The 13,573-nt window shown below is 44.4% G+C and overlaps 1 long non-coding RNA gene across 1 annotated transcript; it reads left to right on the forward strand.

The window, feature by feature from the left end:
- The first annotated feature begins 4,062 nt into the window (after positions 1-4,062).
- Positions 4,063-11,909, forward strand: LOC126527200 (uncharacterized). Its single transcript, XR_007598737.3, has 3 exons — positions 4,063-4,207; positions 7,925-7,988; positions 11,736-11,909. It is a non-coding gene; the product is annotated as an uncharacterized lncRNA (long non-coding RNA).
- The last annotated feature ends 1,664 nt before the right edge of the window (positions 11,910-13,573 follow it).

Genomic DNA, 13,573 nt, shown 5'->3' on the forward strand with positions numbered 1-13,573 from the left:
AGTGGGGGATTAACCTTGACCACCTGAGGTTCTTTCAACGTGCATTTAAATCTGACAATATGGCCATTCGTACGTTTTTCCCGCACCGAGATGCAGACGCCGTCGCAGGGGTCGAACCCTCAGCCTCGAGCTCAGCAGCACAGCTCCGTAGCTACTGGACTATACCACGGCAGATGTGTATGTTCATGTAGTTGTATTCCAGACAGCTGCAAGTTGTCGCGTTCTCGGCGAAGCCGACCAGACGCTCCAGCAAATAATAGCTTGTGCAACGCGAAGGCTCAGATAGGGGCGCTAACCAGAGTTCAACCTTGAAATAATTGCACCTCAAGTCAAGTAAACGCCTGAAATAAAGTATGGTCTCGATTCTGCGTTTCTCCGCACAGCATATTCGTTACAGGTTGTAAGTAAGAAAAAAAATAAAATGAAGGCCCACCACATCTTCTTGCCCTTCTCGTTCTTGTGATTTCTTATATTCTATGTGGTAAAAATGAAAGCTCGAAGCGGGGCTAACGCGAACGCTATTGTCGTAAAATTTTCCGCAGCAGCCATTGTATTGCCCGCTGTTATGTCGACTGTGAAACCGCGAGTTGTTATTCTCAGCACGCGCATATGCATGAGATGCCCTGATCGCTGTTGCCGGCCAGATATATGAGCTGCAGCTTTTTTATTATTATATGGTACTTAAGACATGTTATCGCCTTCAGTTGGCGCCGGCTACTCCTTTTCAAGCAGAGATTTACAAAAAAAGAGTTAACATAACGCATTAAAACTAAAAGTCAACTCCAAATCTTAATAACACGAAGTCCAGTCACGTAGGTGCACTACAGCAAAGACAAAGTCTGGGGGAAGCTAAACGGCTCTCATTGTTTGCGAGCGTGGCGTGAGAGCGCGCCTGTGCAGCTGCAATCCTTGCTAATGACTCACGCTCCGGCGCCGGTGCAGCTGTCAACTCATGAAATCCTCCGTTCCCGCAGCAGCTCTGCTTTGGGAGCAAGTGGGTTTTTTGCGTGACCCCGACAACGCCACTTGTGAGCCAATACAAGCTTCGCTTGAAAAAACTCGGTGCCCTTCCACTCTGTGAAGAAGGATTACCAGCGAAGCTGAGTATGTGGGTCCCTTGATGGCGAATTGCACATGCGCCGCGGATCAGTCAAGCATTGCTCTATCTTTGAGACCGGCACGCGTACGGACCGGCCTAAAAGATATGGTTTCTGTCGTGTTACCTCGAGTCCAAGGTAGCCCCAGGAAAACGGAGAAGTGGAGCGTATGGTACAGAGGGTTAAGCATCTCATTTTGAAATCGAATGACCCTTAGTTAGCCTTACTAGCTCATAGAGCAACGCCTAATGTTTTAGGAGTCAGCCCAGCGGTGATCATAATGCATAGAAGGCTCAGGACTCGAGTCCCAATGCTGCCTCAGCACCAAACTCCGGGACACTGCTCCCCGAAAAAGGCGGTGGATAATGATGGGAAGGTCAGGAAGAGGCCGAGCCGCTATTTTGACCTACGTCACCGATCTAAACATCTCCCCATACTGGAAACAGGCGATGTGGTGTGCGTGACTGACCTCCGTACAAAATGTATCGTGCTCGGAGCAGCGCCACAACCACGTTCATACCATATTCAGACGTAGAACGGGGTCGAAGTTCGACGAAATAGGTGGATGCTCAATTGTCTCGCGAAAGATGAGATAAACAGTGGAAGTTACGAGTTTCCAGATAGTCAGGAACACCCCAGCAGTGTTCCATTGAATACTAGAACAGGCGACAAAAGGAACGAATCCTGGGTGCCCCTGACTCAAAAGGAAACACGCTAACAATTCCCAGAATAATACTTTGACGACTACTATGTCTGGTAGAGCAGTTCGAAAACCCACCAAGCTGGGTGTAGACGAGTGATGAATGAAGTGATATTGTATTTGTGGTCCTTTGTTGGTGTGTATCCAGCCCGCCGGCGTCCATGTACAATTGTGTAAATGCTTGAAAAGGGGGATGTGTTGGAATCAGTTGTGTGTTCTGGTAGGTACGCGCGACGCCACATGAGAGAGGCGGCGCCAACAGCGTCTGTGTCTGCACGGTGGATCACGTGATGCGCGGAGCCTATATAAGAGGCGTTCGCTGAATAAAAGGGGCTCTCCTCAATCACCCGGAAGACAGCGTCCTGACTGTGTTCTTGGGACCCGGGGTCTCATCGCGACACTTAACGCCTGCTTCACCTCCGCCACGGGTCGGCCCGGCGTTGCATTATTTTGGGGATTTGTCCACGTATGGGTAGTTTTGTGTCTTCTCATGGACACGATCATGGGGGAACTAGCCCTTAACAAGCTTCGCTGTAAAAAGTAGCCACAGGGAGGATACGATACTATGTTCAAGAAGGTTTTTAAAAAGTTCCTGGAGTGGCAACCCCCGCAGTTTCTTACCAGCACAGGGGAAACCAGAGTTTGCCTATACTTCTACGCTGAGAAGGGGGCTTCGGCAGCTGAAATCCGCTCACAGCTGGCGTCATTTTGGTGAGTTATTGCAAATGCTAGGCTAACTTGGAAATAATGGTTCAACGTTCTTGCCTAAAAGGCTATCTTTGGCTGCGTATTGATATCATGATGCGTCATAAAATTTGAAAAGATGTTTAGGCTTCCTTCTAAAACCAGTCACAGAAAGAACGACGTCGAACGAAATCTGTACAACTAAATTAACCATCCTAAATTTGACGGAGTGGGAAGAAAGCGCTTCGCATATTCCGCGCTATTTGCTTACTTTTTTCTTGCGTACGGTAAAATGGCGGCGGTCCGGCTTCACTTTTGTGACGTCATCTCCACTCCAGCAAACTTTTATTGCGATAGCAATTATATGGACACTCCAGGCGCATTTCTGCCGTCGCCGTGAGGTTCCCTATGAGTGGAAACTTGTGAGGATGAGCCGGCGAACGCGGTTCAATCTCGCGTGCGCAAGCGAGGAACGCGGTCCGGATGCGTGCCCTCTCCTGTCGCGCGCGAGGCGGGGAGGGGGGGGGGGGGTCAGGCGAGGGAAGAGGAGCGTTCTTCTCCGGCGGCTGCTAGCGTGGTTCGATGTCCTCCTCGCCCGCCGCTCCGTACAGAGTGGACACAACCGCGGCGTCTACTACGCTGTTGGCCACGCGAATCGCGGACACTGTAGTAGACGCCTGTGAAGGACGCCGTAGGCACGCGTTGCCGGCGCTCGTGTGTCTTGAAAGCAGTCTGCGACGTGGCTAAAGTGCGCGCCCGCGCTGGCCTCATCTTCAAAGAGAAGTGCGATGTTTGCAGAATGCGCGTAGTGCCGGTAGCTTCGTATGTGCTGTGCTTTCGACGTTTCGTTCGCGTTGAAGCGAGAGATGCATGAAGGTCAATTAACAAGCTGCTGCCGCGATTCCTCAGTCCAGAATTTTGATAGCAAGTTTCCCCGCCCATCGAGCGAGGTGTGTTCATGTTTACCTTGCGCGTTTGACACCGTACTGGTTAATTTAGTTAAAACGCGTTGGCAGGCTAGTTGCTTTGAATCTATGACAGAATGTGTAAGCGCGACTGAACAAGGACGTAGAAAGAAGCAGACACACAAAGACAGCGCTGTCTCTGTGTGTCTGTTTCTTTCTACGTCCTCGTTGAGTCACACTTGCATGTTCTATCATAGTTAATTCAGTTTTCTAAACCTCCTTTCTTTTAAACCTCCTTTTAAACCTCTTTCCAAGAAGTCAGACCCCTGTGCAACCTTTCAATAGAACACACATTTTTACCAACTTGCCCGTCTTTCGGTTGTTTAATTCTCTCACATATATCTGGAAACAGCACATACTCCCATTTTAAGCATATAATGCAGCTACTGTGGTTTACTAGTCGTTAGCTCTTTATGATGATATCGTTCGCACTGTTGTGTTCTACGAAAGTCTGCTGGCCAAGTGTCAGTGTGCATATATATATATATTACGCCATGTGCGCGTCATGTGCGTGTGTACATTTCCGGGAAAAGCCGGCCTCCAATTGTTCTCCTCTTCGAAAACCACGTCCCTTAAAAATTAAAGAATGGAGATACCTGGGACGCTGCCTTGTATTTACGTCACCATCTGTGTATAAAGACACTGAGATTTTAACGCAAGCTCGCGGTTTTTCACGAGAGAAGAACTACAGTATCCAGCGTTGCGATGTCCGCAGCCAATTCTGTATTCATCTTAATCTTTGCAATAACAATCATGACTATGTAAGTACAGCAGTCAATGCTTCATTTGCTAAGTTACTTTGGTTTATAACTTAGCTGCTCCCTACTACTCTACCTGCCACGGTGGCGCAGTAGCTATGCCGTCCTGCTGCTGAGCTCGAGGTTTGGGGTTCCACCCTTGCCGCTGCGGTCGCGTCTTGGGGAAGGTTGAATGCAAGAACACTCGTTTACTTAGGTTTAGGTGCGTGGTAAAGAACCCCAGGTAGTTAAAGAAAGGTTCGGGGTCCCCTACTAAATCGTGCCTCATTATCATATCATGGTTGTGGCACGTAAAAACCCAGGCTTTTAATTTGATTTTCTATCAGAAGGCCGCCGATGGCGCGATTGGTTGCGTATTTACGGGGAACCACGCACGCAAGAGAGACTCAGATTAAATATTCCACTTTTGATCAAACGCAACCCTATACGCAAGGAAAGGCGCTTGCTGGATTTTACATGTTCCGCCAAATCGAAGCTTAATTTCTATGCTCTTTCCCCTATACCACTTTATGCGGACAGCTGCCTGTTCAAGTATATCGGGCCGATCCCGGAGTCCATGTAATCGAACGCCTGGTGACCTATAGTGTTTCAATCTTTACACCAGTGCACAATGTGTGTCCTCGCAAAGGTTTCGTTTTAATGCGGTCTCGCACGCGAACCCATCCTGGAGCTGTAGCGACGTCACACCATCAATATGCCTCCTAACAGCTATTAGAGCTCACCTGTGGCGATGACGTTAACTATGTTTGGGCTCAAATTAATAAGTTTAAATTAACAAGTTTAAATTTACTTGCCGCTTCTGAATTGATAATTTCATTCCGAACAAGATGAAGAAGATTGACCGAAAAAAATTCTTTGATCAATCGGGATATAATACCATCTCGTTAAAGAAGTAAAACATACCGAAAGAGTAAAAAATTTGGACCAATATTCGAAGAGCTAAAACAAACACTCACTGAAAAAATTGGAGCAGGCAGGCAGTTATATTGCTCCCACACCCTGACACGATTTCTTCAGACTGACCCTGAAAAATGTTGGCTCTACTTGAACTTTAAGAAGAGCCAAGCTATTGACCACTTAAAGATTGATGGACGAGTAATTCAGGATAAGCTACAACAGGCTTTCGAATTTAAGTATTACGTTCATCCTATCTTCTCTGAGTCTAATCAGTGCTCTCCGGTTGTTGCTGACCACGCGGAAAATGTTAGTTCTGATTTGATAACATACGAGGGTGTATTTTTTATGCTAACAAATCTAAAACCAAAAAAGGCATGCAGTCCTGGAGGTATTCCTAAGGCTTTTCTTCGTCGCTATGCAACCGTCCGCGCTCTTGCCTCTGTTCTTGATGAAGTCCGCCTGGTTGATGTTACATTCCTCGAGTTCAGTAAAGCGTTCGGCAGGGTCTTTCATTTTGGTTTGATTACAAAACCAAGCAACGAGGGCTTTCTATTTCACCTAGTAAATTGGATATCGGGATATTTGAGTATGCACAGGCCATTCTTTGATGTTGAAGGCAATCGCTCTGTGGGCCTCCCCGTAAATTACGGAGAGCCTCAAGGAAGCGTGCTCAGACCGCTACTTTTCCTAGTATACATTAATGGCATGAAAGCATGCATTGACGATAGTGTAACTATTAAATTGTTCACGGTTCACTGCTTACTTCACAAGGGGATTAACGGTGCTAATGACCAAGTAATCCTGAGTAAATCTGTGAGTGCGTTTTATGACTTGTGCGATACCGAGGAAATGAAACATAATGAAAAAATAAAGGTTTATATCCGCAGCACAACAACAACAACAAAAAAAAACCTCTAGCATATCAATACACTATTGAGCAATCCACAGTCACTGAAACAGACTCTTCTAAATATTTAGGTGTAAGAATCAACAATCGTTTGAACTGGTCGCATTACATCGATAATGTCTTCGTCTGGTCGGCGTAAACTCGGCCAACTGAGGCACAAGCTGAAACGCTCACCTCCATCCGTGAAACCTTTAGCGTTCAACACACTCGTAAGGTAGCGATTAGAATACGCCTGCGTCATCTGGGGCCCTTTCATGGAAAAAAAAACATTAACAAGCTGGTGCACATAAACCGACTTGACGTATAGTTCACTGTTATGGACGTTATGACGTTATCTCATTTAAAGGATGAAAAATCATATTCTGACCATGGAATCCCAAAGAAAGGTAGCACGCCTAAAATTGTTTTTCTACCCCTGGAAACGTGAATTAGAACTTGATAATTCATCCTATATCCAGCTTTAGCTATCAGCCAGACCCACTAGTAATCATCACCCCTACCAGATAACTCCTATTTTCCAGTGCAGAAATTGCTTTAAGTTATTCTTTTATCCAAGAACAATAAATGAATGGAACAACCTCCCAACCGATGTATTCCTGTTCGACTAACTGTGCCGACTAACTTTCACGGCACTAACTGTGCCGTGAAATAACTGCATTTTAATAAAAATGCCTGCGCGTGCGTGCTTTATTGCGTTTAGCCTGCGCGTAAAGAAAGGATCAGTTCTGTCTGTCCTGGCTTCGTTAGGCTTGCTAACACTAACTGATGTGTACCTAGTAGATTCTTTCTTCACTCTTAGTTCTTCCTCGAAAAATTCTCATCGATTTTATTGGACCTTACGCAATTCCTTACGTCGTACATCCTTTTTTTATTGTGAAAACGCTCTTCCTTTTTTCCCTTTGAATGTTTTTACTTTTTATCAACACTGTATAAACGAATCCATTACTGCCTGGCCACATGCTGGCATGCAGTATTCTGTAAATAAAGAATAAAAAATGCTTATTTCAGCAGATCTACCGGGGAGCCATCGCTGGATTCCGGCAGTCATCCTCGGATATTTCCTTTCAATGTTTTCTCCATCCTTCTCTAGAGTCAGTTATTGTCGCAATAGTTTCCAACTAGAGACATTGCTGTCGAAAGGTCAGAAGAAATATTGCCATGATCGTTTGTTCCGCTACATTTCTTGCCATCTCTATGAACTTATGCGGCCGACCATAAAACTCAAGCTTCGTAAGACATGCTGAAACGGGTGTTCACAGCGCGAAGAAATATTAGACAATGAGATTATAAACAACAAGGTAAATAACCATGCAAAAGGGAGCCTTGTTTTGCGAACTTCTCTACAAAAACACGAGAACGAAAAAAAATCATTTTGTTTGTATCCTCAGAATTAATTTAAGTGCCAGTTACTTGGTGCAGACATTTCTTTCATTTAGAACGCAAATTTTTTGCACGAACTTCAAGAACTGAAAATTAGTCAAGAATAACTGAAGCACTAAGTTTACTGTTCTGTAATTGGGCATTAAATATGGCGTCACAATTCTTTAAACTGTACTTATTATTGCATCTAATGCAGCCAAGACTTATGTTTTACACTGCTCTGAAATGCCTCACTAATGTGTTAGGCCGGTATGAATAACTCGTTTAAACAATGCAGCCTTTTCCCATAAGCTGTAATATGCTGCAATATATTTGACCATTTTAGACGATCTAAGATATGTAGTTTACAGAATCATGATATCTGCTTCTGGTGAAGTTATGGAATTGTAAAGGTTGTGCTTCGGTTTCCTTAATTCCCAACGTATCTTCGCTAATGTATTTTCTTCTATCACGCCGTCGCTTAATCGCACGTCTGCGCAACAAGGCCGACGGCGCGGTTGAAGGTGACAATAAATATGTGCTCCTTTCTCCTGCAGAAATATCTCCTCAAGTACGGACAGCCGGATCAGCAGTACTTTTACGTGTCTAAATCCCGGAACAGTAAGCAATGTCATATTTGTAATTGAAGTACCATTAAAGTGCTGCCGAATCCTGCATGTAACACCGTCGGCGACGCTCTGGATACGCTATCTATATTTCTAACACTGTCTCAAGTGTGCTACAATCTATTTTACTTCTTACATCATTATACGCCTCTCGTTTTGAGAAGCGTTCACCATAAGTCGATATCTGATAAGCGTGATGAAAGCCTGAGATCAACTACGTAGTTTTTATTTTTTCTGCGAGTCCGCAGCTTAAATATATACGGAGTTCGAACTAAGGGCGAACGGGAGAGTGGTCTATGTGGCTCAGGAACAGTCGCTACATTTGGTGGCGTTACTGGATACACATAGAGTAACTGCCTGCCCAAATGTCATTTAGTATGTTTTTGACTTTGTGCCTGTGTGGTACTTGCCTTGATGGTGCTGCAATCAGGCTTTCTTTTCCTTAAACTTCTACCTTACTGGTGTTCGTTCCCTACCCTTCCCCTTTTCTAATACAGGGTATCAAATTGAGGCTTCCTGTGGTTAACTCCCCCCCCCCCCCCCTCCAGAAGATAAATCAGGCAACATATATCGTAGATCGAGATTAGGGATCTGGCTGCCAGATCAGGCAACAGTACACGTTGCCTGTAGAATGAATGCAAGCTAGGCAAGTCGGTACAGCTACACTTTAAAGGATGCGCGAAGGAGTTAGAGCGCAGGCATCTTTGTCATTATTTGCTTGTTCCCTCGTTCTTTTGCGCACAGTATGTAATTAAGGCCCTTGGTTTTGGGGCAAAAAGGAGATGATTCCTGATTTTTGCACCCGAAACCAGCTTTATGCATGTCTGGTTAAGACTAATTTATTCGAGAAGTAGGCCCTTTCGCCAAGGATAATAATAAATGCAGGTGCTACAAAGTAGTGAACGTTGCGTGACTTGTAGAAGCAAGTGATAAAGATATATCATATTGTTAATAATATTTACATGTGAATGTCACATGTGTCTCATTTTCGCTTAACACTCAAGCGAAGTTACTACTTGTTGCTGGGCGTACGGCTTCATACTTTCTTGCCGTGAAAAAGACGCGAAAGCAGTCGAAAAAAGGACCATATAAGGTATATTCGGCGCTTGCCAGCCTTGGGTGAACGAAAGCATGCTGCTTTTTTGGTAGAGGCGTTCGCATTAATAAGGCAATAGTGCATCACGTTTCCCACGCGTAGCGAACACGTAAAAGGTGGCAATTCGCTATAAAGCAAACGCAGTGTTCACGTTGCTCTTCATTGCGAACGGTAGCTGTGACGCTGCCTTACAGTACGTTCCCTCAACTGTGTTACGTTGAACAAAATAAATGAGGCAGATTGGGCTAATTGGTGTTCAGTTAGGGCTGTTTCACTGCCGTAAAGCGCCGAAGCAGTAAAACCTGCTTTTAAGTTTTAAGTTTGAACAACAGAGCAAGGACAGTGGAGTGGACAGAAGAGAGAACAGAGCGCTGACTTTCAATGGTTGCAAGTCAGCATTCTGTTCTCTCTTCTGTCCCCTCTGCTCTCCTTCCGTTATTCAAACTTAAAAGCATGTTTCTCCAACAAGCCCAATCCTACACCCTTCTTAGGAAATCAGGATGACAACAGAAAAGGGCAAAAAAATCTAGAAGTATAGCATGTCACCGGTCTTCTACTGGTCTTTTATAATTCTACGTGTTCCAGTGTCACTCGGTATATGTCACCCCACGGCCATTGTCTGTTTCAAATGCAAGAATACGTACATCTTCTTTGCTGGTCAAGGATCCTCTCAGGCAAGCATGCAGACGGCTTTTCCTCTGTAGATTCTCAAGACGAGCGCTTCTTTCGTCTCGGTAGCGCGAGCATGACCAGAAAAATTCCTCGATGTCTCGTATATTGTTGCAACTTCGGACGCCTCGTCTTATACAGGGTGTCCCACATAACTTGAGCCGAGAATTTAAAAATGAAAGGCGTGTCGGAAGCGAATTGAACCGAACGCATACTATTCGCAATAGCCTATAGTAAGTAACTCAGACAATGTTTTACTTTCTCGAAAACTCACTAAATAATCAAGTTTGATTACCTAACTTATTATTTATTGGCTGAGAACCCCAAGTATGATATGCAGATTTGTAGAGCGCCTTCAGAAACCACCGATTAAGTTGTTTCCTTTACTATATGTCTCACGTTGTCCTTTCTTTCCGGGTTGCAAAGAAAGCCCGCGAAATATGAAAAAAAAAGCCACGTGACGGAGCGCTTGCGGAGTCGTATCGTGTTGCTCTCAAGCGTGCGTCCCCAGGCCGTTGTCGCCATCTGATCGACTTCCTGTCATTGCGATCATTTCTTCCGTGCCATGTCGTCGTAATCTTTCTGTCATCTTCACGCTGTCATCGTCGGGCCATCGTCGTCATGACGATGTCTTCATTCCATCGTCGGGATGCACGTGAGCGAGCGCCACAAGATTATGCAGTGCGAAGCGTTTGACGGTGAAAATGCGTCCAACTACGCCGTGTGTTTTATACTTGCATATGGTCGCTAAACAAGAACGAACTTTTTCGTGAAGAACAGTGGAAGCTTTGCTTAAACGGATGGCCGCGGCGCATACGATTTAAATTTTTCTTTGCTTGCTGTGTTAGTTTTTGTTTTCGAAATTCATACTGCCAGCTTGTGAAGATTAAACTTCGTAAAAATCTCGCGCACATGACAATAAGGGGTGAGGGGCGACAGTTTAAACCAATTCGAAGCGTACTATGTTACAGTGAACTGAGAATGAAAAACACGAGCGCGAAAGGAACGAGAACGATTCGAGTACATAGGACTGCCATCTGTCCCGTGTACTTGTGTCGTCCTTGTTTTTCTTTTTTTTTTTCTTCTTTTTTTGTCGCGCTCGTGTTTTACATTCTCAATTATTAACCAAATCACCCAAGAAAACGTTTTACTATCTACGTATATTGCTGTACTTCGGCTTCTTTCCTGTTCGTGAACTCTTCTTTCTTTCCGTGCAGCTTTAGTGTTTCCCTTCGCAGGCATGTATGAAATGATACACAGGTCGAGCAGACAGCGTTGCCTAAACTTTTTGACATAAAAAGCGATTGATCCATTGAGATGTCAGAACAATCCGAGCTGGCGTCTTGGATGTAGTGTTCTGATGACGGCGTTGCATCAGCGTGGGCTTGTCAGCTTTGAAACGTGTAGTGGTTCGCACTCATCTGTGTTTATAGAGACCAATATTTACAGAATATTTACAAAATATTAGGGCCCTGACAGGTTGGTATGATTAAGTCAATTATTATAAGCAATACACATTTCAAAAACTCGTGCACATTGCTGTATAAATGACCTAGAAATCTTGACAAGAACTAGAACAACGTTTGCGAGCAAAGAAATTAATTGTGGGAGCTTGTACGTCATGCAAACTCTTTATACACTTGGAACCTGAGAAGGCGAATAGATACATCGAAATTGAGAAACCAGTGACTTTGTCGAAGTGCGCGACAACTGGAAATTTATAATATGTCGGCGAGAACATCCTGTAATGACAAAGTCTGACGTATTAACTAGAAAAATGTTACTCAAGTTCTGACATAGACACATGTAAGGCTGACGTCGATTTTCTCAATTATTGCAGCCTGAAATGACACTCGAAAACAAACAGGCAGTTTCATTAAATTTGTGACTATGAAATGATGATTTAACAACGATCATCCGGGCTACTTATGAACGTGTCTCAACAGAGCGCACTTATTCTTTCCCACACGTTTCCAGCTTTGCAATCCAGGTGACACCAGTGCCTGCAACGGGACCTGCACTTGCGAAGAACTCGGCAATAGCAATGGCCCACCTTCGTACCAGTGCACGGAACCACCTACGGCGGTATCACGTCCCGCCGTTTAATGGAAATAATGAGGCAATAAAAATTGTTGTCGCTCTTCATAAAAAGCTTAGGTGAATTTCTTACTAACCTCAATGGCTGCCAAGAGGTTGAGCACAGGGCTCATACGCGACAAATTTTCCTTTCGTAATGCTGTACCATCAAGAAGAAACTTTATTCTGGCGGGTAAAGCAGAGGTGTGCGAATATTCGAATACGAACCGATCAGTTATTTCTATTCCATTCGTATTCGATTTCAGAACTCACTATTGCAATAGTTGGTTGCAATATGTAATGCATTGCAAGAGTTACTGGAGCCTCACAAGGGAGAGAACAAAAGAAGTAACGACTGTTTCATGTGATTCTGCTGCAGGAGATTTGCGGTAGCTGTGCAAGATCATCAGTTTCTAAACGAACACACACAGGGCAGATAACTGCTGCTGAACAAATTTTGCCCTTCATTATAAATGTCTCATTTTTGTGCTGTCCATAGCGCTTTTCTGTTGTCTCGGTTTAGGCAAATGGATTCTTCGTCCAATCGCGCCATCTTTCCATCACTTCAAAACCATGTATGCTGCTGTGGTATCGCAGCTTTTTCCTTGACCGTACTCAGCAGTTTACGTATATCTCGTGACGTGCTGGTGACATGAATCTAACAAATTTCTTTCCTTACTATCATTGCCATGGTGCACAACATAAGTGGAAACAATCGTTTCTCATTTACAAGCGCCTCAGCTGCCCGGAAGTCCATTTCTGATTTACATCACATATTATAAGTATGCCTCAAAATAAATTATGTGAATAATACCATTGTCTGACTCATGTTTAGTAAAAGGACCCTACGCAAACTTTATATTTAGCTGTGTTCAGAAATGAGATATTCGATTCGATATTTGGAGGTTGTTTGCCTCGAATATACGTACTCGATTTGATTCAAAATTTTAGCTATTCAAACACACCTGTGGTAAACATATCCCTGGACCTGGCGCCGAAGTTATTTTATTGATAATCTTTATCTAGAAGAGCCTCTGTAGTGGGTCAGGTCTCTGGGCACCTCTTTTTTTTTTTTTTATTGCGATAAAGACTTGCCCTTAAGGCATAATTCTTGGTGCGTATATGTGTATTATATGTGTGCTGTGAGGCCTCTGTAGTGTATGAATTGAAGCAGTGTTTTTTGGAATCTGTTATGTATCCAGCGGTCATAGCTGGTTGTCACACTGTAGCGGAGGCCGGCTTGCAGTAGGAGACGCGAGCGTTCCGATTTTAAACCACTACATGTCAATATTATGGGCACCTCTTTCCCCGCCTTTGCCGGACTTTTTGCAGAGGACTCGCTGGTGTTTTCAGAGGCAGAACAGAAATGACTCCGACTAAAGCCTTAGCAGCCTTACTTCCGGAGGCTGGTAAGTAAAGCAGGTAGAGTGCTGAAGCTTGGAGACCACGACAGCTGCAATATATCTTAGTGTTCTTTTAGCTTGCGCACGCAGCCTACGACTGAGACAGACAGTGAAGTAAGTAAACGCGTACGCATGCCATGCAAGGTACCACTGAATTTTAGGACATTCTCCCTTTTTTTTCTTGTTTCCATTTCGTTTGCGTTATCTCAGGTGGGGAAAACTTTGTTAGTGAATAAACAGGTACGCGATAGGCGTGGTGCCCAGTGGCTTCATCTTAGGGAAAGAACCAGATAATGACAGTTTGGCGAATTCATATGGATCAATTTTCAAGTGACT

This window comes from Dermacentor andersoni, chromosome 9 (assembly GCF_023375885.2).
Source record: "Dermacentor andersoni chromosome 9, qqDerAnde1_hic_scaffold, whole genome shotgun sequence".
Classification (NCBI taxonomy): domain Eukaryota; kingdom Metazoa; phylum Arthropoda; class Arachnida; order Ixodida; family Ixodidae; genus Dermacentor; species Dermacentor andersoni.